Genomic DNA, 27,250 nt, shown 5'->3' with positions numbered 1-27,250 from the left:
ATAAAATACATATGCAAATAATTAACTTTGACATAGGAGATCATTTATATTGCACACGTAAGTACATTTTGTATGCCAAGCACTTTTCTAGTCACTGAGTGTTTTTACATGAACAAAGAGAAAATCCCTGGCCACACGAAACTTATAGTCACATCATCATCATCATCATCATCATCATCATCATCTATATCTTTATAAAGAGATGGATAATTAAAACCACTTTCCACTGGATCCACAGAGCTGGACTAAAAAATATAATTAGCATCTTACATACTTAGACCTTGAAATAGCTAACTTACTGGTTTGCAGGTAAATAGAAAGAGGTATAAACCTTCCTATTCACTGATTCCTCAATGACTGTCTTATTTTACACTGTTGTTTATTCTTAGGTATTTCAGAGAGACAATACTGCAAAAACTGAACTGGCAAATAGAACCTTTGCTCCCAGGAGAAATAAAGGGTTAAGTTCCTGTGGGCCTCTGATCACATTTTTATCAACCAATGAATTTGCAACCTCTCTTTATTTGTGTTTCTGTACAAAAATATATATATATATATATATATATATATATATATATATACCATTATATACATACATATACATATATGATTCATTAACATTGAACTCACAGCCAATAGCATTATAACTCATACCTGAATGAAGCTCATCGAAAATATATTTTCTCTGTAAGGCATATCCCAGCCTTCTTGCAATTAGGAATACTAGACAGAACTTTAGTACTACACTTGGGGGTCATTTTAAATAGCAAAATCACCAACAAAAACACAAAAATGAGAAAAACTTGGCATTAAATATGTTGTGAAAAGGATATTTATTGGTATGAGAGCTGAAACAAGAAGGCAGAGCACTGGGGCGCCTGGGTGGCTCAGTCGTTAAGCGTCTGCCAGCTCAGGTCATGATCCCAGGGTCCTGGGATCGAGCCCCGCATTGGGCTCCCTCTCCCTGCTTGTGTTCCCTCTCTCGCTGTGTCTCTCTCTGTCAAATAAGTAAATAAAATCTTTAAAAAAAAAAAAAAAAGGCGGAGCATTGCCTTGTATGATCTCAACTGGGAACATGCTCATTGAACAACTCAAACTTTTCACAGTCAGCAAATCCACGAATGACTGTTAATGGACCTTGAGTATTGATTTTGAGTTTGGAAATATATTTTAGCAAGTAGGTGTATTTGCAATCACGGAACCTGCAAATAATGAAGATCCACTATATATATGTATATGCATTACTGAGGTTTTCAATATGCAATAAAAAGAAAGATATTCATTGGCTGTGTAACATATTAATTATACATTGAAATAAAGAAAACTTCCTGAGAATTACAAAGTCCTTTGTAGTTTTTCATATATATAATATATAATATATAATATATATACATGTATATATTATATATATAGTTTTTAAATTAAATTTTTAAAAAGCTATGTGACTATGTTTCTGTTATTAGCAATTGGGTTTAAATGTGAAGAAACAATGGATATATATATTAATAAATCCTTTCTCTTTGAGGCTTGTCCATTTTTGTTGACCCAACCTCCTAATGTTTATAAGTCATTTCATTTGATACAAGAAACCAAACAATAACTTTTCAGTTCTGGGCCACTAAAAGTAAGAACCCTATTTCTAAATCTTTAATAAAAACAAATCAGCCAGGGGCACCTGGAGGGCATAGTCTGTTAAGCGTCTGACCATTGGTTTCGGCTCAGGTCGAGCCCAGCGTCAGGGTCCATGCTCAGCTCGGAGTTTACTTAAGAGTCTCTCTCCCTCTCCTTGTGCCCCTCGCCCCCCAAGATAAATAAATAAATCTTTAAAAAAAATCAGTAGTAATTTCACCGTGATATTGGGTTATGATAGTAAATGGAATGTTTGTTGGGGCAAACACTGTTACACTAACATTAATTAGGGCAATTTCATTTTTCAGTGATTAATATACATCACGATAGCAGAAATATTTTCTTCTAACTGTTCTCCTTTCAGTTGTGGAAAAGAAAATGAAAAAGAAAAACAACTTAGATTAGCAATATGGACCTCTGGAAAAATTTAAACCATGAATATGTAAAATGTAAATAAATGAGTATTTGTATCAGAATACTAGGGGCAAAAAATTGTTTTGATTAAGTGTTAAGAGCACACCATAATAATTTTTTATGGCATTACTACTATATTTTAAATGAAAATGAGTAAAAATTAATACAGTTTTGACGGGACTCTTGAAGAGAAATACATTTCTAGAAACACACTGCCAAGGGCCCAGAAGAGGCTCATACAAGGGATGTGCTTTGAAAATTGAAATTTCATTAGCTTCCTTTGAAATCAAACCCCGGCTTAGCAAATACAGTAACTGTTTTTATTTAAAACTATATTATCCTGATTCCTCCTTTCCCTGTGGGGCAACTCCCTCTTTTTCTCTTCTTTATCCACCTCATAAATGTTCATTTTTTTAGCTTGCTGCTATTTTATTTTCTTTTGGAATCTCATGCATTTAAAATCACCATCACTATTTAGAAATATAATTCCAAATTTTTATTACAATGATTACTTCTTTGCAAAATATAATTTTATATCCTCAGTGTTTTTTAAGCTCCATGCCCAACGTGGGGCTTGAACTTATGACCCTGAGATCAACAGTCGCATCCTCTAGCAATTGAGCCAGCCAGGCGCCGCTATAACCTTAATTTTTGATTAATCCTCTTCACCTTAGAAAGCTTTTCTGTCCTATAGAGTAAAAGTTTTCCACAGTATTATAAGTGGAGACCAAAAACTTCAATCTGGTTACTGTGAAGTTAAAAGAATGACCCAGGTGAGCCTACAGAACTAGTTGGCTTAGAAGTGAAATGTCAGGTGGCTCAATCCAAGTCTTTCCAGGTTTCAGAGGTAGTTTGGACATGGTAACATTTGTCTATTAAGGCTGAAATAGTAATGGAGAAGATTCTGGATATTGTAATTGGTTAGAAATATACCAAGAATATTAGAATTGCCGGGCGCCTGGGTGGCTCAGATGGTTAAGCATCTGCCTTCGGCTCAGGTCATGATCCCAGAGTCCTGGGATCGAGTCCCGCATCGGGCTCCCTGCTCCTTGGGAGCCTGCTTCTCCCTCTGCCTCTCTCTCACTCTCTTTCTCTGTGTCTCTCATGAATAAATAAATAAAATCTTTAAAAAAAAAAAAAAAGAATATTAGAATTGCCAAAAGTATTATCCCCAAACTCTTATTACTGTGAAACAGGTCACTGCACATAATATACATACACATATATATACATATACACATAAAGTTTTATATATAAAGTGGAACTCATTTACCCACAGCAAGTAAAAAGCTTTCCTTTCTGATTTTCCCAACTTTATCTTGGTATAATTATTCTTCCAGTAATACACACACATACACACACAATCTTAACAATTAACAGCAAATTTCATCCCCTTTAATCTTATCAATTCAATGACCAAGTCAGATTTATCCTAAACAACTCATTTCTCATTTATCCCTACCTATTCATTCCCTGTCTTCCTAATTCCAGACGCAATCACTTCCTGTGTGAGCTCTTGCAACAGCCTCCCAATCTTTCACTTGTTCCTTCCTCTCCCTCATCCATTTCACTATGTGTATTCTAGTCTGTATATAGGGGACTGTTCCTAAAATACATATTTTATAATGTTACCGTTCTGATTAAAAAAATATAATGACTCTAACAACTTAAAAAGCATATAACATGGACATAAACATATAAGGTAGGTTTTCAAAACTACTCATGATACAACACTAAATCATGAAACGTTTCTCAAGACAATCATTTTAATCAGACAGACTGATCTTGTAATTTCTTGTGTCTTTTCTCCTCACTGGGGAAGATGAGGTTGGGTATGTAATTACAGAATGTTTTGAATTGGTGACTAATGTTTCCTTTTACTGTCTCCAAATTCACAGCAATTCTTTCCAGAGTTATAATCTTACCTAGTCATTCATATTCCTTATTGGACCTAGCACAATACATGCATATAATACATATAACATAAATTTTCATTTAATGAATATACTAATAGAAAGTCAACCCACATGAAATGTGTGTATATCATGGGTTTCTAAGAGGTGCTTATATCTCTGTGTTCAAATTCTAATCTGTGGTTACATGGAAGTGTATAGTTGCAAAACTTTATCAAGCTATGCTTATGTATCTGTATTATACTTCAGTAAAGAGTATAAAAATTAATCTGCTGGAGGATTGTATCTTAAGGAAGTGTTACTATTTCTAGCAGTTTAAGACAGCCCATATAAGGTGTTTCTATTAAATGTTTTCATTACAGAGACACAGCAGCCCTTTAGGAATATTCTTAGAAAAGTGACAATTATTGACAGTTTTATGAAAATTACAGAAGAGCAAATATATAGTTATTTTTTCTGGTCAGTTATAATCAATTCATTTTGATAATGAAATGTCTTGGGAACCTTTTTACTAAGTTTAATACATTCTTCAGTATTATGGATTTTGGGGAGGTTTTAAAAAATCCATTGAATCTCTCTACTGTAAAAAAAAAAAAAACTTCAATAACTCACTAGTTCCTTATATACTACTAGTTTCTTGTATACTGATATTGCACATATGAGTTTTCCCATACATTCAGTGTACTCAAAGAAGATTCACATAGATACCTCTCCATTTCTTTATTTTTTGTTCATCACTGGGGTCCAGAATATGGGGACAATTAGTTTATTATATATTTAGCATTGGGATCAGTGTGTTTTGTTTGTATAATTGAGGGAAGAAGAAAATGATTTTTTTTTTCCTACAAGAAGCAGCCATTGCAGTAATGGGACTTAGGGGCTACTTAGAGAGCCTATCAGAAAATGATGGGGATATAACGTTCAAATCCTTGATTCTAGAAGACTGAATTCATCTAGAAAAAGCATGAGGGAGAAGAAATTCATCATCCTGTGGATTCCAGGAGGTTACTATTCCTTTGCATCTTTGACAGAAAGCTGGAATTCAAACCAGGTCTTTCTGGTTCCAAAGGCTTTCATTTTTTTATGCCATCTGTTTCATGTTCCTCTTCAATTCACTTTGTCTACCTATTTAAAGACAAGAACCAAACTCCAGTGAAAGTATTTGCATTATACAGGTATGGCATAATTCCAGTTTTATATTAACTTATATGAAATTTCACTCTTGAGAAAAAAGAAATATCCCTTTTGAATTACCACTTCACTAACATTTAGGTGGCATATTAGGAAAATCATCACAGTATAGCAGTGGTTCTCAGTGAAGGGTGATTTTGCCAGCCCAGGAAATATTTGAAGATGTCTGGAGACATTTGAGGCTGTGACAACTGGGGGTGGGGGTGGGGAGTGAATCACTACTGATCTCTAGTGGGTATAGGCCAGAGATGCTGCAAATACTTTACAATGACAGAGCGATGGTGGCTCAGAGCAAAGAATTATGAGGTCAAATGTCAATAATGCTGAGGTTGGGAAATCTTGACCTATACCTGGGTTGTGTCCTCATTTAATATTAAAAATATTTTAAATGAGAATCAATAGTAATAATGTGGTTAAGCATTCTGAAAATTACAAGGATCAACCGTGATCATATGCTTGAGCTCTTTGGAAATTATAAAGAACTGCTTAATCACTGCTTATTTATTTAAATTTATTATTATAAAATAAATGTTCATATAAATATATTGTGGTATACTCTAAGCCATACGGACACAGCCTCTTATACATCATCATAACCCCAGTATCTCCATAGTCTGATAGTAATACATACATGAAAAGTTTGTTTAATAGGGGCACCTGGGTGGCTCAGATGGTTAATTTTCTGCCTCGGCTCAGGTCATGATCTCTTAGTCCCGGGATCGAACCCTGCCTCAGGCTCTCTGCTCAGTGGGGAGTCTGCTTCTCTCTATCCCTCCATCTCCCCCCAGCTTGTGCTCTCTCTCTTTCTCTCTCAAATGGAAAAATAAAAATCTTTTTTTGAAAGTCTGTTTAATAAATGAACTCATATACTAGCATAACAATTGTAATTCCTGGGCAGAATCTTTTACAAAGAAGCTTAACAAATATAGCTTATTTTTTTTCCCACTGAAAAAGAGCTTTGTTGCCTCCAAAGTTAATTTTAATAACCAATTATTGGGAAGGGAGACGTACAACAGCAGGAGACAGAAGTGAACTGTAACTTTATAATAAATATACAACAGACATTTTAAAAGATGGTTTTCACTGAAAAGATAGTGATTGCATATTTTAATGTTGTTAAAAATACGCCTTTAGTATACTCTCTTTGAATTTTCTGTTTGTAGGTTTCGTCAAGTGCACTGTCAGCCCTATAGTCACTTACACTCAGCTTTCTGTAATATCTTTGCTGTTTTAGCTGTCAGGTCTTACACTATAAAGTTTGGCAATCTCATCTTCTCTCATGGTTGCAACCATATATATATATGAATACACACACAATATATAAACATATATAGATAAGAATAGGCAGAGAGAGATAGAGACAGAGATATAGTCAGACTAACACAGGCCTGTTCCCTCATCCAGCCTTATCTTGGTTGTCTCTCAAGTAGCTCAAACTCAACATGCCCTAAATGGAAATTGTCTTCATAAATTACCTATACACTCCTGAGTCAAATCTACTTCTCCAGCATTCTCTTACCCTATAGTTAGCACTATCATCAGCTCAGAAGCCCGAAATAAAATTCTAAGTTTTATCAAGTTCTCTCCTTCTTCCCACCTCTTCATCTACTCACTAATCGATTCCTATCACATTTACTTCAAAATCACCTCTTGAAACCATTGACTTCATTCTATCCTTTCTATGTTAGTGGTCATGGAAGTGTGTTGCCAGGAGAACCTGCTCTGGGAGGCACAGTTACTGACTAATGGCCACAGCTGCTGCCCTTCTGAATCTCCTACATTGATCCATAGTGAGGTCATGTTTCCAGGGACCACTGTCTTACACCACACACAAAAATTAACTCAATATAGACTAAAGACCTGAAACCATAAAGTTCCTCAAAGAAAACACAGACAGTAAGCTTCTTGACATAGGTCTTGGTGATGATTTTCTTTAATCTGACACTAGAAGCAAAAGCAACAAAAGCAAAAATAAACAAACGAGACCATATCAAACCAAAAAAGCCTGCACAACAGAGCAAACTACTGAGGAAATGAAAAGACAACCTACCGAATGGGAGAAAATATTTGCAAATCATACATCTGATAAGGGGCTAATATTTGAAATATATAAAGAACTCATAAAATTCAATAATGAAAAACAAAATCCAATAAAAAAATGGGCAAATGATCTGAAAAGACATTTTCCAGAGAAGGCATACAGATCGCCAACAAGTAAATGAAAAGATGCTCAACCTCATTAATCATCAGAGAAATGCAAATCAAAACCACAGTGAGCTATCACATCACACCTGTCAGAATGGCTATTATCAAAGACAAGAAATTAACAAGTGTTGGTGAGTATGTGGAGAAAAGGAAACCTTTGTGCACTGTTGGTAGAAATGTAAATTTGTATAGCCACTATGGAAAATGGCATGAAGGTTCCTCAAAAAATTAAAAATAGAACTACTATATCACCCAGCAATTCCACTTCTGGACATTTATCCAAAGAAAACAAAAAAACTAAAATGAAAAAGATAGACACTTCTAGGTTCACGGCAGCATTATCTATAGTTGCCAAGATATAGAAGCAACTTAAGTGTCCATCGACAGATGAATGGATAAAGAAACTGTCAGATATACATATATATATATGTTATAAAAATATTATTCAGCCGTAAAAAAGGAATGAAATCTTGCCATTTGTGAGGGCATTATGCTAAGTGAAATGAGTCCGACAGAGAAAGAAAATACTGTATGTTCTCTCTTATACATAGAATCTAAAAAACAAAACAAAACAAACAAAAGATCAAGCTCATAGATACAGACGAGAAGAGAAGGGTGGTTGCCATTGGCAGGGGGTTGGAAAACTGGGGAACTGTTTTGTTTTTATTTTGTTTCAGGTTAAATAAAATTTTAAAAAGTCTTCAGTGATTTCCCACTGCTCTTAAAATGGAGCTCACCATTCCTCTACATGGATTACAAGACACTTCAAACTCAGGGCTGGTCTCCCTCCTCATCTTCATCTTTTTTCACTCACCCCTCCCCCTCTAGGCTTCAGTATTAATGGACTTCCTCAGTTCAGGTACTGTCTTGCCTCCGTGCCTATTTACATGGTTACAGCTTCCCTGCTTCTCTCATCACACTGGTTCTTCCAGTATAAGATCAACATTTGTTATTGTAATTACTTTGGGTTGTGTTTTCAGCTAGACTCCAAGCTCTTGGAAAACTGGTACCTTTGTCTTCTTACAGCTGTATACCTAATACCTGAAAAAATGGGTTTTCAATAAACAATTTTTAAAGAGTTAAATATTTTTAAACCTAGAAAATTCTTCCTCAAGAGAGTTAAAATTGTTTTGAAGTTATGAGGGCATCATTTTTTATTTTACTACTTAATATATTTTTATTTAACTATTTTTAATTTGTTTTTATTTAACTATTTTATTTAACTATTTAATATATTTAGAATTTATTGGGAGATATGGTATAAGATGGGGATCTAAATTCCTTTTGGTTTGGATTTAAATAAATGCTTTTATATAAATATGTATGTTAGTTTATATAAAATATTTTCATTCATATTTATATAATAAATATACAATTCATATTATATGTTATATATACTGTGTATATATATACACACACACACATATACACAGTAAATCCCTGTGAAAACATATCCTATTTGAATTTATAAGATTAGCAAATGGCTCAAGTCCTCTGTCCAGCCCCCTTCTCAAACAGAGTGTCTGAAAATTCTTGCTAGGAGGGAAGGTAGCATAGATGTCCCGCCCTAATTTTCTTACTTATCACAGGAGAGTAAGTTTTCTTATCTATAGAAGAGAGTCTCCATCTGGTCTATTTGTTACAATATTCTGTGTATTCCTACCACTAACACCATCACTGTAGCTTTATAATGATATTGTTTAACATCAATATAGTTAGTCCCCATTCATTTTTGTCCTTTTTTACAAAATTACTATCTCATTCTATTTATAATGTTAAAATTAACTTTAGAATCCTTCTGACAAGTTTTACCCAAACTGTAATTCAATTCAAAAGCTTCTGAATTCTTTACACATTTTAGTTGCCTTACCCAAAAACCTGGTAATTCCATTTATTACTTATTATGTTTTCTTTTAAAGCACTTAAGAACAGAATTATCTTAAACTTGACACACCTCTGTTCACAATTATTTCCAAACATCATGTATTTTAAAAACATATTACTAAATTTTAATGGAATTAGTTAATACTTTTTGAACCAGTTTTGAAACTTTATTATATCACATAATTTTATAAAATATATTTGTAAAAGAATGGTTATCATTTTCCTTGCATCTTTAATTATAAAAGTCTTATAATATTGATCATAAAAAAGCAAATTTTATAATCTATGTAAATTAAAACTTTGAAGTCAATTCTTCCCCTTCCCAGCTTCACTCCCCAGTGATAGAATTATAGAGACAAAGATTGTAATAAAATAGGCAGGAAGGCAAGTAATGGGTTATATATAAAAACAGGTAATTATCATTTCTACATAATCTATATATAAATAAATGAAATATATATTTCATGAACACTCATTCTCCTATACAACATACACATATACATGCAGAATTTTCTATACATGCAAGCTTTTCATATGCCTATAGAAATTTTTAGCATTAATTTAGCATTACTGAACATTACAGTAAAACTGTAATGTTCAATCATCAAGACATGAATATAATTCCACATTGATACATGGAGACCTATCTCATTTTTAATCATCAGATAAAATTATTTTTTGCCAAAAAGATATTTCAGTGGTTCCCACCTAAGCTCCTGTGTGGCCTTGCATCCTATCAAAAAACTGGCATAATTGGATGGGGAAAATAATCCTTACAGATTATTTCTTGATATTATATAGGAGGAGAAAAGTCAAATTTGGGAAAGAAAGTGCACAAGCAGCATATTTGGAAAATATTTAGGAACTATAATTAAGTGTTAGTGAGCCAGTTCAATCATGAAACCTACTAAACTTTGAATTAAAAAGGAGGTCAAAGGAATGATATTCTACTAATCAGGATATATGCTCCCTTGTAGGAATTAAGGGATATGAGAATGAGGTGGTTTGTTAATTATTTTCTCTGATTAGGTTACCTATTTATCCCCATGTACATTTAAATATTAATCAGAGATCCACTTTAGTGCAGTGTTATTCAAAAGGATAAAATGAGGGAAGAGTTCAAGTACAAGATAAACAGGCACTTAAAATGGAAGATACGAGTTCCCTGCTTACTGAACTTAGTATTTAATAACTACCAAAGCTGCTTGTAAATTTTGATAGATTTTATTTTTGCTATCTTTAACTTTTATGTTTATGAAATTAGTATTTCTTTGAACTTTCAAACTCAGTTCACTAAATCTATAATATATATAAAAATATATAAAATCACTAAATCTACTTTCAGACCTATTTAACTTTCAGGCTATACAGTTTCTTTTTTTTTTTAAGATTTATTTATTATTTATTTTGAGAGAGTGAGAATGAGAGAGAGAGTACATGAGGGGGGGAACGTCAGAGGGAGAGGCAGACTCCCTGCTGAGCAGGGAGCCCGATGCGGGACTCGATCCTGGGACTCCAGGATCATGACCTGAGCCGAAGGCAGTCGCTTAACCAACTGAGCCACCCAGGCGCCCCAGACTCTACAGTTTCTAATACATTAGAAGACGTGTATGCCGTAGTAGAAAGAAAGGGTACAACTGCCTATAATAGATGCCTGATCTTGAATTACTTAATCATTTTTAAAGCACATCAACATTTTTAAAATGCAGAACACTTTCATTTTCATTAAGAGAGAAAAATCACTAAACTAACCAATTTTATTTATTTTATTATTATTTTTTTAAGATTTTATTTATTTATTTGACAGAGAGAGACACAGCAAGAGAGGGAACACAAGCAGGGGGAGTGGGAGAGGGAGAAGCAGGCTTCTCAGATCATGACCTGAGCCAAAGGCAAACGCTTAACGAAGGCAGACCCTTAACGACTGAGCCACCCAGGCATCCCAAGGAACTAGAATTTAAATAAAAACATGAAACAAACAAACAAAAAAATAGGAAAGAAGGTTTCTGCTTTTGCAGGGTGACATTTTCTAAAAAGATCTTAGTTTTTGGGTGTACTGATTTTACTCGCTAAATATCTGATGTAGTTACTGATTGCTAAACCCAATTCTTCTGCTAACTTGTTGGTGAACCTTTGACAAGTCACTTAACCTTTTTGTTTCCTCAAGCACAAATGAAGCATTAGTCTTAGATGTCTCTAAACTCCATGCTAGCTGATTCTTTCTGATTTATTTATACTACCCATTTCTTGCTCCCAAATACACCTGTGGAATTTCCAAACGAATTTAGGATTGTCTATGGTCTACCATGAGTTGGCTTCTCTTTTTATCTAATTCTTTAATCCCTTTTTCAGCACAAGATAAGTAGCACAAAGGTTTCAGAAGTTTGGGACTCAAATTTGGGAAAGAAAGTGCACAAGCTTTCTTTCAAAAATTATATTCATTTTGAAATTATATTCATTCACTAAAATATGGACAAAGTTAAAGCAAAATATGTTTTGAAATTATATTCATTCACTAAAATACAGACAAAGTTAAAATTGAAATTATATTCATTCACTAAAATACGGACAAAGTTAAAGCAAAATATGTAAGAACACTTTTTATCTTGCAGTCTTTTTGAGTCAGTTTCACTGTCTTATTACTCATAAACAAACACAAACATGCCTTATGCAGGAGGGAATTATATGGCAACTTCCATAAAAGGTTGCAGAAAACACATGATACAAGAGTTGCAAATATACATATTTGGGGATTCTTGCCACTTGTTAAACTAATTTAAAAATCATCTGAAGAAGAATGTGATGAATTCATTTAGCTCTGTTACATTTTAAATATTTTGTAGATACACAGACCCTAAATAATTAACTCTGCTTACTACTCAATGATTTAAGTGGAATGACCCTTGACAGTCTGTAATAACTAACATGGTGCATTTTAATTATTATTTTTTTAATTGGGAAAAGACATCCCCAGAACTTAAGATTCTTGGAGGTAAAATTGCACTTTTAAAATTGGTTAGTTTTGGGGCGCCTGGGTGGCTCAGTCGTTAAGCGTCTGCCTTCGGCTCAGGTCATGATCCTAGTTCCTTCTTTCTAAACCCTAAAATACTCTAAACCCTAAAATAAAATACTCTGAAAAATACTCTGAAAATAAATTACTCAGTGATAATCATAGTAAGTGTTAAGCATTGAGTATATCCCAGGTTCTGGTAAAATTTCTATAATCACTTTCATTAGTGAATGGAATTAAGAAACATCTACCCTCCTTTCCACTCATACCCCACCAGATATGATAAGGTGTAATTCAAAATCATCACACTATAGGGTCAGGCAGATAAGAGACTCAAACTAGCTTCCACAATTCATAAGATCTCAGGGTTATTTATGTGTAAGTAATAAGAGATCATTCAAATTTGTAATAAAAATATCAAGAACCTAATAAATAAAAAGTCATCAGGAGAACATAAATATACAATTTAGACAAAGGGAAATGTAAATAGAAAACTAAAATATGGGAAAATGTCTAAATTTGGTAATAATCAAAGGACATGCATCTCAAAATATGATTTCATGCCTAGTAAATTAGCTTATTTGGTAAATGACAACGCTATGTGCTGCAGATAACCAGTATGACTCATACAATGCTGATAACAATGTAAACTGCCTTCCCCCAAACATGTATATGCATATGAACATGTATATATCAAAAGCTATTAAAATGCTTATAACCTCTGCCCTAGTAATGCCAGGTCTAAGAATGTGTCTTTCTTGAGATTTGATAACCAGAACTATACTGGTATTTTATTGTTATTATTATTAATATTATTATGTTCAATTATCTAGCATATAGTACATCATTAGTTTTTGAAGTGTTCAACGATTCATTAGTTGCATATAACACCCAGTGCTCCTCACTACACTGGTATTTTAAAAGCAGAAACGCTATTGTTAAAGGGTAAGATTATATTTTCTGTCTTCTTCCCTGATCATGCCTAGAATTTTATTGGCCTTTAGGACTATGGAGGCAACACAGGCTCATGTATTCTGAAAATAGTCTACAGTGATTCCTAGATCTTTAGATCACCTGGAACTTTGTGTTTACTGACTTTGAACTAGTTCCTATCCATAGCAAAGGATTACAGCTTGTGATGACATGATTTTCCCATATGTTCCCATACACTCCCACTGGCACACCCAGAGCTCTCAGAAATTCCCTTTCTATCCCACTCAAAAATTGTGGAAGAAGCCTAGATGCCCTTCAACAGACGAATGGATAAAGAAGATGTGGTTCATATATACAGCCATCAGAAAGGATGAATACCCACCATTTGCATCGACATGGATGGAACTGGAGGGGACTATGCTGAATGAAATAAGTCAAGCAGAGAAAGACAATGATCATATGGTTTCCCTTACACAGGGGAAGGGAGGGAAAACTGAATGGGAAGAAATCAGAGAGGGAGATAAATCATGAGAGACTCTGGACCCCAAGAAACAAACTGAGGGTTATAGAGGGGAGGTGGGTGGGGGGATGGGGTAACAGGGTGATGGGCATTAAGGAGGACACGTGTGGTGATGAGCACTGGGTGTTATACGCAACTGATGAATCACTGAACACTACATCAAAAACTAAAGATGTTCTATACAGTGGCTAACTGAACATAATAAAAAAAATGCATTTCATAATTCAGGACAGTGAGAGTCTTTATAGGCACGGCAATGATTCTGTTCTAACATAAACAATCCTCTAACTTTGGTGAAGTATTCTAAGAACCAATTACTCACAAAACACACAATAATTATAACTCATCAGCTTGTAATGGCACCATGCGTAGGAAACTCTGTCTAGATCAGCTGCTACTGCGAGAATATCTTGACAACCTCTGTCACTGGAAGCCAAAACCTCCGTACATTCAATCAGTTTGAGCTACTACTATTGCTAATAAAAATATTATATCGCATTTATAGGATGATGACTCTTTGCCAGGCCTGGTGTTACTTTACATTCTATATTTATTTAATACCTACAATAGCTCTGTAGGTGACCATCATTTTTATCTTTATTGAGAACACTGAGGCATAGAGAGTTTAAGTAATTGCCCAAAATGAATTCAGTGACAAAATCAAACACAAATATAGGGCTATATAATGTCAAAGTCTATTCTCTTAACCAATGCTTTCGTTTACCACATGAAATGCCTTCAAATATTTGATAATTATTTACCTATGAAGTTTTCTTTATGAAAGTAATCTCCCCCTCCTTCCAGATCCCAAATCGCCCCTCCTAGTGGCTCTACAACTATTTTTGTGTTATTGTATGTCTGTCCAGAGAAAGTCTATGCATACAAAACTGTGTGTGTATAGTATGTTTGTGTACTTTAACAATACAAATAAATAGGGGCACCTGGGTGGCTCAGTCGATTAAGCATCTGCCTTCAGCTCAGGTCATGATCCCAAGGTCCTGGGATCGAGTCTGGCAACGGGCTCCTTGCTTAGCGAGGAGCCTGCTTCTCCCTCTGCTTGTGTTCTCTCTCTTTGACAAATAAAGTCTTTAAAAAAATACAAATAAATAAATATACATTATGTCTACAAATGTCTATTTTGCTTGAGAATATATCCAGGAAATATTTCCATATCATCCTCTAGTGGGTAATCACTCGTCCAATGGACAATTAGGCTGTCCCAAGGGGTTTCCTATTATAGATAATGTTATCATGAACAAATACAAACATCTTTCCTAACAATTTGTGTTTTTGTAGAGACAGGCAGAGACTTTTTTTTTTTGAGAGATGAGGTCGAATTACTTCAAAGTGACTGCAATAATTTACGCTCACCCCAACACTATATGGTAACAGAATACCTGTTTTCTCACAACATCATCAAATATTATCAGACACTTTTGTTTTTGCTAAACTGAACACTAGAAATATTATGTTGTTCTTTGCACTTGCATTTCTTTAGTTATTTGAATAGACCAGGTATTGTCCATACATACACACACCTATATATAATTAAATTTTATAAATATATGTGTATACATATGTGGTGAATCTATATTTTATATATGTATATTTATTTATAAATCAATGGTTTCCATAATATTCAAAAGGTTGTACAACTATCATCACTATCTAATTCCAGAATATTTTTATCACACCCCAAAACTCATACTCATTACCAGCCCCAGGAAACCACTCATTACGTTTTTTTCCCTTTTAGATTTCCCCATCTGGACATTTCACATGAATGGAATTATACAATATTTGTGTGTGTCTTATTGCTTTCACTTAGCATGTTTTCATGATACATCCATGCTGTAACATATATCAGTACTTCATTCCTTCTATGATTTAATAATACTCTTAATGGATATTCCCCATTTTGTTTATTCATCCATCTGTTGATGAAAATTTGAATTGTTTCCACCTTTTCCTATTAAGAATAATGTTGTTATGAACATTGATATATGATTTTTTACAAATATATATTTTAAATTCTCTAGGGGGCATACCTGGGAGTGGAGTTGCTGAGTGATATGGTAACCATACGTTTAACTTTTTGAGAACTGCCAAACGTTTTCCCAGGGCAACTGCAACTTTTTTACATTCATCCATTTATATGTATGAGGTTTCAATTTTTCCACACCCTTGCCAACACTTGCTATTGTCTTTTTCATTATACCCATTATAGTAGGTGTGAATTTTATCCCATTATTGTTCTAAACTGCATTTCCCTAATTGGGTCATCACTAAAGATGAAGAGCATCTTTTCATATTCTTACTGGCTATTTACGTATGTTCTTTGTGGAAACATCTATTCAAATACTTTGTCCATTTGTAATTGGCTTTTGTATGATATACTGCAGTATAAGAGTTCTTTATTCTGAATACTAAACCCTTATCAGATATGTGACTTGTGAGTAAGTACTATCACTCATTCTGTGGGTTACCTTTTCACTTTCTTGTGTCCTTTGAAGCACAAAGGTTTTTAATTTTGGTGAAGTCCAATTTATTTTTTGTTGTTGTTGGTTGTTTTGTTTTTCTATTCTTTTGTCAGTGCTTTTAATGTCATATCTAATACATTGACTAATCCAAGATCATGAAGATGTAAAGCTATGTTTTCCTCTGATAGTTTTATAGTTTTGGCTCTTATACTTAGGGCATTGATCATTTTAAGTTAATTTTTGGATATAGTGTTAAGCAGGGTTTCAACTTCATTCTTTTGCATATGAATTTCCAAATGTCCCCACACCATTTGTTGAAGAGACCATTCTTTTCCCACTAAATTGCCTTGGTGTCCTTGTCAAAATCAACTGCCCATAAATGAATGGCTTTTATCTGGACTCTCATTCTTTTTCACTGATCCATATATCTATTTTTATGCCAGTATCTACAGTCCTTTTTTTTTCTTTTAACTTTTTTTAATTCAAGTATAATTAACATATAGTGTTATATTAATTTCAGGGGTACAATATAATGATTCAATAATCTATACATTTCTCAGTGCTCATCAAGGTAACACTCTTAAACCCCTTTATCTGTTTCACCCACCTCCCCTCTGGCAATCACTAATTTGTTCTCTGTATTTAAGAGTCTGGTTGCTTTGTTTTGCTTTGTTTTGTTTTTGGTCACTTTTTTCTTTGTTCTTTCGTTTTGTTTTGTAAATTTAACATATGCATGAAATCATATGGTATTTGCCTTTCTCTGACTGATTTATTTCACTTAGCTTTACACCCTCTAGGTCCACTTGCAAGATTTCATTCTTTTATATGGCTGAGTAATAGTCTATTGTATACATATATATATATATATTTGAAGTCCGAAAGCATGGGTCCTCCTATGTCCCTTTTCTCGATTGTCTATTCCAGGTCCCTTGCATTTCCATATGAATTTTAGAATCACTTTTTCTAGTTCTGCAGAAAACAAGATAACTGAAATGTGTTACAATTGTGTTTAATCAGTAGATCAATTTGATCCATCTTAATAATATTAAGTCTTCTTAACTATGAACATGGGATGTCTTTCCACTTATTTAGGTCTTCTTTAATTTCATGTAATCATGCTTTAGAGTTTTTAGTGTACAAGTCTTATACTCTTTTATTTAATTTACTCTTTACATTTATTCTTATTTATTGCTATAGTTAACAGAACTGTTTTCTTAATTTCATTTTTGGTTTGTTCAGTGCTGGTGCATAAAGACACAACTTATTTTTTTTATACTGGTCCTGTAATCCTATTTAACTCACATTTGCTCTAATAGCTTTTTGGGGATTCCTTGGAATTGTCTGTATACAATATCATGATCTGCAAATTGAGATAGTTTTACTTCTTCCTTTTCAGCCTGGATGCATTTTTCTTTCTTTCTTTCTTTTTTCATTTCTTTTCTTTTCTCTTTTCTTTCCTTCCTTCCTTCGTTCCTTCATTCCTTCATTCGTTCCTTCCTTCCTTCCTTCCTTCCTTCCTTCCATCCTCCTATTTGCCCTGGCTAGAAGCCCCAATAAAATGTTAAGCAGAAGTCTCAAAAACATACATCTTTGTCTTGTTCCTGATATTTAGGAAAAAAACTTTCAGTCTTCAAGCATTAACTATGATGATAGATGTGGGCTTTTCACAGATGCATTTTATAAAGTGGAGGAACTTCACTTCTATTTCTAGATAGTTAAATGTTTTTTTCAAGAAAGGGTGTTGGATTTTGTCAAGTGCTTTTCCTATGTCTACTGAGATGATTGTGTGGTTCTTGTCCTTTATCCTTTTGTATGCATTGATTGTAGTTGACTTTTGTATGTTGGATTACTGTTGCATTTCTGAGATAAATCTTACTTGGTTATGATGCATAATCATTTTTTATGTTGCTCTATTTGGTTTGCTAGTAGTTTGTTGAGGATTTTTGTATCTATTCATGGAGTTATTGGTCTGTAGTTTTCTTGTGGTATCTTTGTTATAAAGGCAATATACTGAACTCAGAATAAATTCAGAAGTGTTCCCTCCTCTTCAGTTTTTGGAAGCTTTTTCAAAGGATTTGTGTTAATTCTTCTTTATATCCTTGTCAGAATTCATCATTGAAGCCATCTGATTGTGGGCTTTTCTTTGCAGAAAGTATTTGATTACTGATTCAATTTTTTACTTATTGTAACTCTGTTCAGATCTGCTATTTCTTCTTGACTCTGCTTGTATACTTGGTGTCTTTCTAGGGATTTATTTATTTCATCTAGGTTATTAAATTTGTTGGCATGTAATTGTCATAGTGGAGTTTCACTGTTTTTTCTCTCTTATTTGTTATCTTGACACAGAAGATCCAGAAGGTGGATATGGCTTTTGAATAGTATACTCCAAAATAAATAATCATAATTGGGAAAATACAATTCTCTTGGAGAAATTTGATTTATAGACAATGTTGTTTGAATAAGAGTATATATGCATTTCTTACATTAAGCATGATATTTCTAAGAGTTATGTATTGATGCTCTGATAGAAGTAATTATGTGATGGAATTTAAGGATCCTATGTGGTTCCCAAATGTCTTAGTGTTTACCTGCAGTATGAATAATTTAAGTTTCTTTTGAAATTTCCAGTGAGGTCTTCTTTAATATGTATATTTAAAATATTAAAGTGTACATTTTTTTGAAATTTTTATTACTAAAAACAAAGACACCAGGCTAATATTAAATGCAATTAAGTTTAGTTTCTAAGTTGATTTGGCATATCACAGCATAATCTTCTTTTACTAAAACAGTAATTTCTAAGGAATCCTATGAATAAATTCAAACACAGAGTAACAAAACCTAGAAACACAGAAATATCTGGAGAGATTCTTTCAGTGCTGTAATGAAAATGAGGATACCTAGGAAAGATCAGGGAGCAACCAGGAGGAAAATAGATTTGATAATAGGAATTAAGATGAAATAAAGATTTTCTGCCCTGAATTTATAATGATGTGCTCCTCTTCAGTAGCTATAGGAAACAATGCTATCTTTGCCTCTGTGTTATTTATTAGGTATATTATGTACTGAGATTTATTCCTCTTTTAATTTCTCTATTATGTCCACAGTTAGGACTTCTTTCTGTAACGAATCAGATATGATGTCCTATGCCTAATAAAGTTAAATGGTTTTTTCTTAAGATTTTATTAATTCATTAGAGAGAGAGAGAGAGCATGAGTGGTGGGCAGAGGCAGAGGAAGAGGGAGAAGCAGGCTCCCTGCTGAGCAGAGAGCCCGATGCGGGGGCTCAATCCCAGGACCTAGAGATCATGACCTGAGCTGAAGGCAGACGCCTAATTATCTGAGCCACCCAGGTGCCCCTAAAGTTAAATATGTTTTAACAACACACAAACACAAAAGCATTTCTTTCTGCCGATAGAGGGAACAGATTTTATTTTAAAATAGTCTTTTTATGTACCTAAGGAACTTTGGATGACTTTAATGTAGATTCAAATAAAAATACACAGCTGTGTTTGGTTCTCAGTCATTAAACCCTTCTCATCTACACAGCATTTATATACTCATTCAAATCTAGTAGCAAGCAAACAAAGGGCTGTGGACTCTACTTAACCCGGCTATCTGAATCATAGGTCACCAGAACCGAGGACATATACTTTCTACAACAAAATTTGTACTTGGTTGATAAGACAACATGTCAAAATCTAGTAGACATTGCTTTAGATTTTCCCTAAAACTGCAATTCTCATAATCACAAAACATTATGCAGATATCTGAGACAAGCAAAACTTTTTCTACACTTATTTTAATGTCATTTACACATGTAGTAATGATATATTTGATATTGCTCCATTATAGTATAATTTCCACATGACATTGTTTCTATGTTTTCCTATACAGAAAATATTTTCCCTACTTTTCTGATTGCAGTAACATTAAGTCCTGTTGATTTTTGTGAAACAAAAGCCAAATGTTGCAGGAACTCTTTCATGACAGTTACAAACTCTTATAACATTAATTTTGAACTTTTCAGGGGAGGTTCTCCCTTTTTATAAATTAAATGGTAATGACAGGTACGGGAGTCTTTAAGAATTCTAACATTTGAGAATAAATCCCTTCTTAACGTTAAGTGATGGAGAATTCTGGCACAGGCTGTTCAAAATAATTAGGAGGCTAAAAATGTTCTAAGAGAAACTATAGTAATAGCAAATGTTTTTAGCTAATAGTTGAAGGCTGCAGGGAAAATAAAAATATCCCAAGTGTTGTGAAGGTAATGTAACATCAACAAAGTTGAAAAGAAATTAGAATACTAAGATACATTTAGGAAGCTTCTAGAACCCTACCAGTAACTGTCAGGTAGAGTTCATGACAAAAACCAAAAGAATGAAGACTAACAGTGATTAGAATAATATTTTCAAAAACAATTACTTTTAAGTATATTTTATTGTCAATTTAGTTTTATCCTGTGAATAATTTTCTGTACCTTCCACATTTTCTGCATTATCACTTGCAATATTAAAATTGGATTTAAATATGAAGTTATTTTTGAAAAAGTACCAGATTTTGCAAGTTAGTTTTGATATTTTGTTCTTTTTCCTGTGGGTATTTATATGTCTTTCAATTATAAATTATAAATAGTACATCCTTATAAATATAAATATACAAGTTCACAAAATTCAAAGGCTTTATTGAGGAAGAAGGGAGTATGCAATTGATAAATAAAAGGGGCAAAGAGAAAAATATAAAAATATTGATAATGTTCTATTTCTTAGGCAGGGAGATGGCTTCCTATGCCTATTTTAGTATTATTTTTTGCACTGTATGTATAAAATATGTTTGTACGTATTACTTCTTTATAAAAAATGTGAAATGTTTTTTCTTTATGTAAGTTATTGTGCCTGCCTTATACAAATTCCAAAGTGGACAGCATGCTCAGGGATCTGCCACCTCCTGAGCATAGTGATTTCTGAGGCCAACACTCATATTAATGGTTAATACCTTAAAGTCCTATCTTCCTATTCCTAACAACTGTAACAAAAGTGATAATAACGAATGCCACCACCACATGGGGATATCACAAATGGAGATTCAGAGACATTATAATTATATTAGAGTTTTCTGTATGACTTTGAGTGATATGAAATAGTATTGTTGATGATTTCAAAGAAGAGGACAAGATGAGAGGGGTAGGAGGACACTGTTTTATCTTTAAATCTTAAAAATATCATCTGTGCCAGTCACACAAGTATGCATAAAATGAGCATAAATTCATTTTGCTTCAAAATCACTGCCTTTCCTCCCTCTTCTATGATACTCATCTCATTCTGCCCTTGATTTTTGTTATTTGATGACATGTACTAGCTTCCTACTGGATCATAATTATTGCTTGATGGAGATGAAACTTCATGAAACTATGTAGTTTCCTTACCACCAAAAACATTACCTTGTACATTACTGGCAGGCCATAATTTATAATCAACTTAAATAAAAATTGCTATTGTCACCTTTTAAGGTAGATGACTATTGTTAAACTAAACATTTTCTATGGACGTTGTATTTGAGTGCATGTTTATTTCTACATATGCTGAGTTAAATGACATTATCTTAAATTTGGCCCTTTCAAATATTACATTTTACCACCATTTGTTCATTCAAAAAAAATTAATGACCACTTTTATGTTCTAGGCACTAATCTAGGCAATAATTTCAAGGATTAATAAGTCATACTACCTGCCCTTGATAAAATTGTTTCTAAATACACATGATTCATGATATCTGGATGTACAATCTTTATTTATTACATTCAATAAAAACAAATTCAATCTCCAGTCAGTGGTGGTATTTTCAATGGTCACAAATTAAAGCCCAATTTATGCAACTATAATAAAAACCTTATTAATGTTTGTCTCATTATTTTGGGCAATAAAAATGACTTAAATTTTCACTTATCTACCACATGATTTTTCCTTAGTCTCCTTCTACGTTGTCAGCTGCGTGTGTGTGTGTGTGTGTGTGTGTGTGTGTGTGTACTGGAAAGACAAGGAATGCTTTTTCTTCACACCCTACAAAAACACTTCATCTGACTTTATTATATCATTTATTTTCATGCTGTCTATTAATTTACTGAACACATGTTTATAGCCTCATTGCACTCTGTTTTTTGTAGAAATGTTCAATGCTTTATATTACTTGGATTTTCCCACAATTTTTTCAACAAAGTATGGACTCAAGGAATTTTCATGAATGAACTCAACAGTTTATAATCATTTAGTTATTATCCTAATAAATATTATAATTTAAATATTAAAGGGATGCTGCTTGGAAAACTCACCTTTGTAAAATATTAATATAGTGAGGATGGTCATTCTATTATCTGGCATTGATGTCTATGTCTGCAAATTTGCTTGAAATAGGAAATGCAGTAACAGAGAAAATAAGAGAATACATACTCCTAATTACTTGGGACAAATTTTCAAATTTCTTTTGGAAATGAATCACAATAAAAACATAATCAGGCTTAAAGAAATTAGTAGCAAAGAACTGATTTTTGCTCAAATAAACTCAAGATTTTTAATATGCTTCAGTTTATTTTTAACAATAGAAATATAAATATACATGTTTTCACAGATATTTTAATGTTATTATTCATATATATCTGTATATGTGCATGTGTGTGTGTGTGTATATATGTATATGTAATATATATACATTTTAAATCATGTCCCAACTCTGTTCTGTCATGCATCTCTTGCAGATAGTAAGTCTACAGGCTTCTACCTGTTTTTTGTGTCAAACCAATCTTATTCAGAGAATTGCCCCCACTTCTCCTGGCTCCAAGAGGAAACAGGTAGAGATTGCTTAGGATGGGTAGTTATTCTCTCACTTTTTCTCAAGAGACATCAACCTCATCGCTTACTAATCAAAGCTAGAAAATGTCTTTCTGGCCTTCCTCAGGTGGTTACCATGAGGATGAAGGAGCCACTATGTAAGGTCAGCTGGGATTCACAGAAAAGCAAGGGACTTCAGTGCAATTCAGAACAAATCATATAATCTCTTATGGGCTTTGGTTCTTCTCTGCAAAATGAGGATATATTCATCTCATAAAATTGTTTTGAAAAATAAATGAAATAAATTATGTGAAAGCTTTATGTACTCTCTGAAGTAGTGTGGTAAAGTCAGTTATTATTAGGTGACAGTAGGATATATATGTAAAATGTTGTACAACATAGAGGATTACTAGAAAGCTCCAGTTTAGTGCCAGAATGTGCATTTTATCTAAAATACTCTCCGGTTTCACCAGCTTTTCAGTTCTCTTTTTAATCTTTCATTATGTAGCTACAGAAGGGACAGCAAAAGTATCTTCCTTGCTTTACATATTTTTAGCTGGAAGAATAGTTTTACAATAGATAACTATTTAACCAAATAGGATGGTATCTAATCTCAGATAATGGTTAGGGTGATTCATAGTATTGAGGCCAAAAGACTTCAGAAAGAAAAGAAACAAGTGGGTGGGAACTATAGGGAAAGATTATAGGGAAGGTAGCACTTTAGTTGGACCTTGAAACATTGCAACAATTTTAAGAAACAAGTATTCCAAGCCAGAAGTAAAGTATGAAAATAGGTATAGAGAACTCATTTTATTTTTTTATTTTATTTTTTTAATTTTATTTTTTTATTTTTTTTAAAGATTTTATTTATTTGAGAGAGAGAGAATGAGAGATAGACAGCACGAGAGGGAAGAGGATCAGAGGGTCAGAGGGAGAAGCAGACTCCCCGCCGAGCGGGGAGCCCGATGCAGGACTCGACCCCGGGACTCCAGGATCATGACCTGAGCCAAAGGCAGTCGCCCAACCAACTGAGCCACCTAGAGAACTCATTTTAAAAGCAACTGCCATGGGCAATAGAGAAGAAAGTGTTATTTTATTGCTTTGGGATGGAATGTTCTGAATATATCTGTGAAGTCCATTTGGTCCAGTGTGTCATTTAAAGTCTTTATTTCCTTGTTGATCTTTTGCTTAGATGATCTGTCTATTTCAGTAAGGGGGGTGTTAAAGTCCCCCACTATTATTCTACTGTTATCGATGTGTTTCTTTGCTTTTGTTATTAATTGGCTTATATAATTGGCTGTTCCCATGTTAGGGGCAAGGATATTTACAATTATTAGATCTTCTTGTTGGATAGACACTTTAGTGTGATATAGTGTCCTTCCTCATCTCTTATTATAGTCTTTGGTTTAAAATCTAATTTGTCTGATATAAGGATTGCCACCCCAGCTTTCTTTTGGTGTCCATTAGCATGGTAAATGGTTTTCGACCCCATCACTTTCAATCTGGGGGTGTCTTTGGAACATTCTCCAGAATAGATCACATCCCAGGTCACAAATCAGATCTCACTCAGTACCAAAAGATTGGGATCATTCCCTAATATTTTCAGACCACAGTGCTTTGAAACTAGAGCTCAATCACAAGAGGAAAGTCGGAAAGAACTCAAACACATGGAGGCTAAAGAGCATCCTACTAAAGAATGAATGGGTCAACCGGAAAATTAAAGAAGAATTAAAAAAATTCATGGAAACCAATAAAATGAAAACACAACTGTTCAGAATCTTTGGGATGCAGCAAAGGCAGTCCTAAGAGGAAAGTATATAGCAATACAAGCCTTTCTCAAGAAACAAGAAAGGTCTCAAATACACAACCTAACCCTACACCTAAAGGAGCTGGAGAAAGAACAGCAAATAAAGCCTAAACCCAGCAGGAGAAGAGAAATAATAAAGATCAGAGCAGAAATCAATGAAATAGACACCAAAAAAACAGTAGAACATATCAACGAAATTAGGAGCTGGTTCTTTGAAAGAATTAACAAGATTGATAAACCCCTGGCCAGACTTACCAAAAAGAAAAGAGAAATGACCCAAATAAATAAAATCATGAATGAAGGAGGAGAGATCACAACCAACACCAAGAAATACAAACCATTATAAGAACATATATGAGCAACTATATGCCAGCAAATTAGGTCATCTGGAAGAAATGGATGCATTCCTAGAGATGTATCAACTACCAAAACTGAACCAGGAAGAAATGGAAAACCTGAACGGACCTATAACCACTAAGGAAATTGAAGCAGGGCGCCTGGGTGGCTCAGTTGGTTGGGCAACTGCCTTCGGCTCGGGTCATGGTCCTGGAGTCCCGGGATCAAGTCCCGCATCAGGCTCCCTGCTCAGTGGGGAGTCTGCTTCTCCCTCCGACCCTCTTCCCTCTCGTGCTCTCTCTCTCTCTCATTCTCTCTCTCAAATAAATAAATAAATAAATCTTTAAAAAAAAAAAAGCGGTCATCAAAAATCTCCCAACAAATAAGAGCCCAGGGCCAGATGGCTTCCCAGGGGAATTCTACCAAACATTTAAAGAAGAATTAATATCTATTCTTCTGAAACTGTGCCAAAAAATAGAAATGGAAGGAAAACTTCCAAACTCGTTTTATGAGGCCACCATTACCTTGATCCCAAAAGCAGACAAAGACCCCATCAAAAAGGAGAATTACCGACCAATATCCTTGATGAACATGGAAGCAAAAATTCTCACCAAAATACTAGCCAAGAGGATCCAACAGTACATTAAAAGGATTATTCCCCACGACCAAGTGGGATTTATCCCTGGGCTGCAAGGCTGGTTCAACATCTGCAAATCAATCAAGGTGATACAATAGATTAATAAAAGAAAGAACAAGAACGCTATGATCCTCTCAATAGATGCAGAAAAAGTATTTGACAAACTACAGCATCCTATCTTGATCAAAACTTTTCAGAGTATAGGGATAGAGAGTACATACCTCAATATCATAAAAGCCATCTATGAAAAACCTATAGCGAATATCATTCTCACTGGGGAAAAACTGAGAGCTTTCCCCCTGAGGTCAGGAACACTGCAGGGATGTCCACTATCACCACTGCTATTCAATATAGTATTAGAAGTCCTAGCCACAGCAATCAGACAACAAAAAGAAATCAAAGGCATCCAAATCAGCAAAGAGGAAGTCAAACTCTCACTCTTTGCAGATGATATGATACTTTATGTGGAAAACCCAAAAGATTCCACCCTAAAACTGCTAGAACTCAGACAGGTATTCAGTAAAGTGGCAGGATATTAAATCAATGCACAGAAATCAGTGGCATTCCTATACACCAACAACAAGACAGAAGAAAGAGATATTAAGGAGTTGATCCCATTTACAGCTGCACCCAAAACCCTAAGGTACCTAGGAATAAATCTAATCAAAGAGGCAAAGAATCTGTACTCAGAAAACTATAAAATACTCATGAAAGAAATTGAAGAAGACACAAAGAAATGGAAAAACGTTCCATGTTCATGGATTGGAAGAACAAATATTGTGAAGATGTCAATGCTACCTAGAGCAATCTACACATTTAATGAAATCTCTATCAAAATACCACCCACTTTTTTCAAAGAAACGGAACAAATAATCCTAAAATTTGTATGGAACCAAAAAAGACCCCGAATACCCAGAGGAATATTGAAAAAGAAAAGCAAAGCTGGTGGCATCACAAATCCGGACTTCAAGTTCTATTACAAAGCTGTTATCATCAAGACAGTATGGTACTGGCACAAAAACAGACACATAGATCAATGGAACAGAATAGAGAGCCCAGAAATGGACCCTCAGCTCTATGGTCAACTAATCTTCGACAAAGCAGGAAAGAATGTCCAGTGGAAAAAAGACAGTCTCTTCAACAAATGGTGTTGGGAAAATTGGACAGTCACATGCAGAAGAATGAAACTGGACCACTTCCTTACACCACACACAAAAATACACTCAAAATGGATGAAAGACCTAAACATGAGACAGGAGTCCATCAAAACCCTAAAGGAGAACACAGGCAGCAACCTCTTCGACCTCAGCCGTAGCAACTTCTTCCTAGAAACATTGCCAAAGGCCAGGGAAGCAAGGGCTAAAATGAACTATTGGGATTTCATCAAGATAAAAAGCTTTTGCACAGCCAAAGAAACAGTCAACAAAACCAAAAGACAACCGACAGAATGGGAGAAGATATTTGCAAATGA

The 27,250-nt window shown here is 34.1% G+C and overlaps 1 protein-coding gene across 5 annotated transcripts in view; it reads right to left on the bottom strand.

The window, feature by feature from the left end:
• Window positions 1–27,250, bottom strand: part of HNF4G (hepatocyte nuclear factor 4 gamma) — a 129,768-nt gene that overhangs the window by 33,679 nt on the left and 68,839 nt on the right. The gene's annotated exons all lie outside the window — the stretch shown is intronic.

This window comes from Callorhinus ursinus, unplaced genomic scaffold (genome assembly GCF_003265705.2).
Source record: "Callorhinus ursinus isolate GAN/ISIS: 27379988/994484 unplaced genomic scaffold, GSC_fseal_2.0 scaffold5, whole genome shotgun sequence".
In the NCBI taxonomy this organism is placed as follows: Eukaryota; Metazoa; Chordata; class Mammalia; order Carnivora; family Otariidae; genus Callorhinus; species Callorhinus ursinus.
The sequence above is the reverse complement of the archived record's forward strand: the minus strand, read 5'-3'. Positions and strand labels throughout refer to the sequence as shown.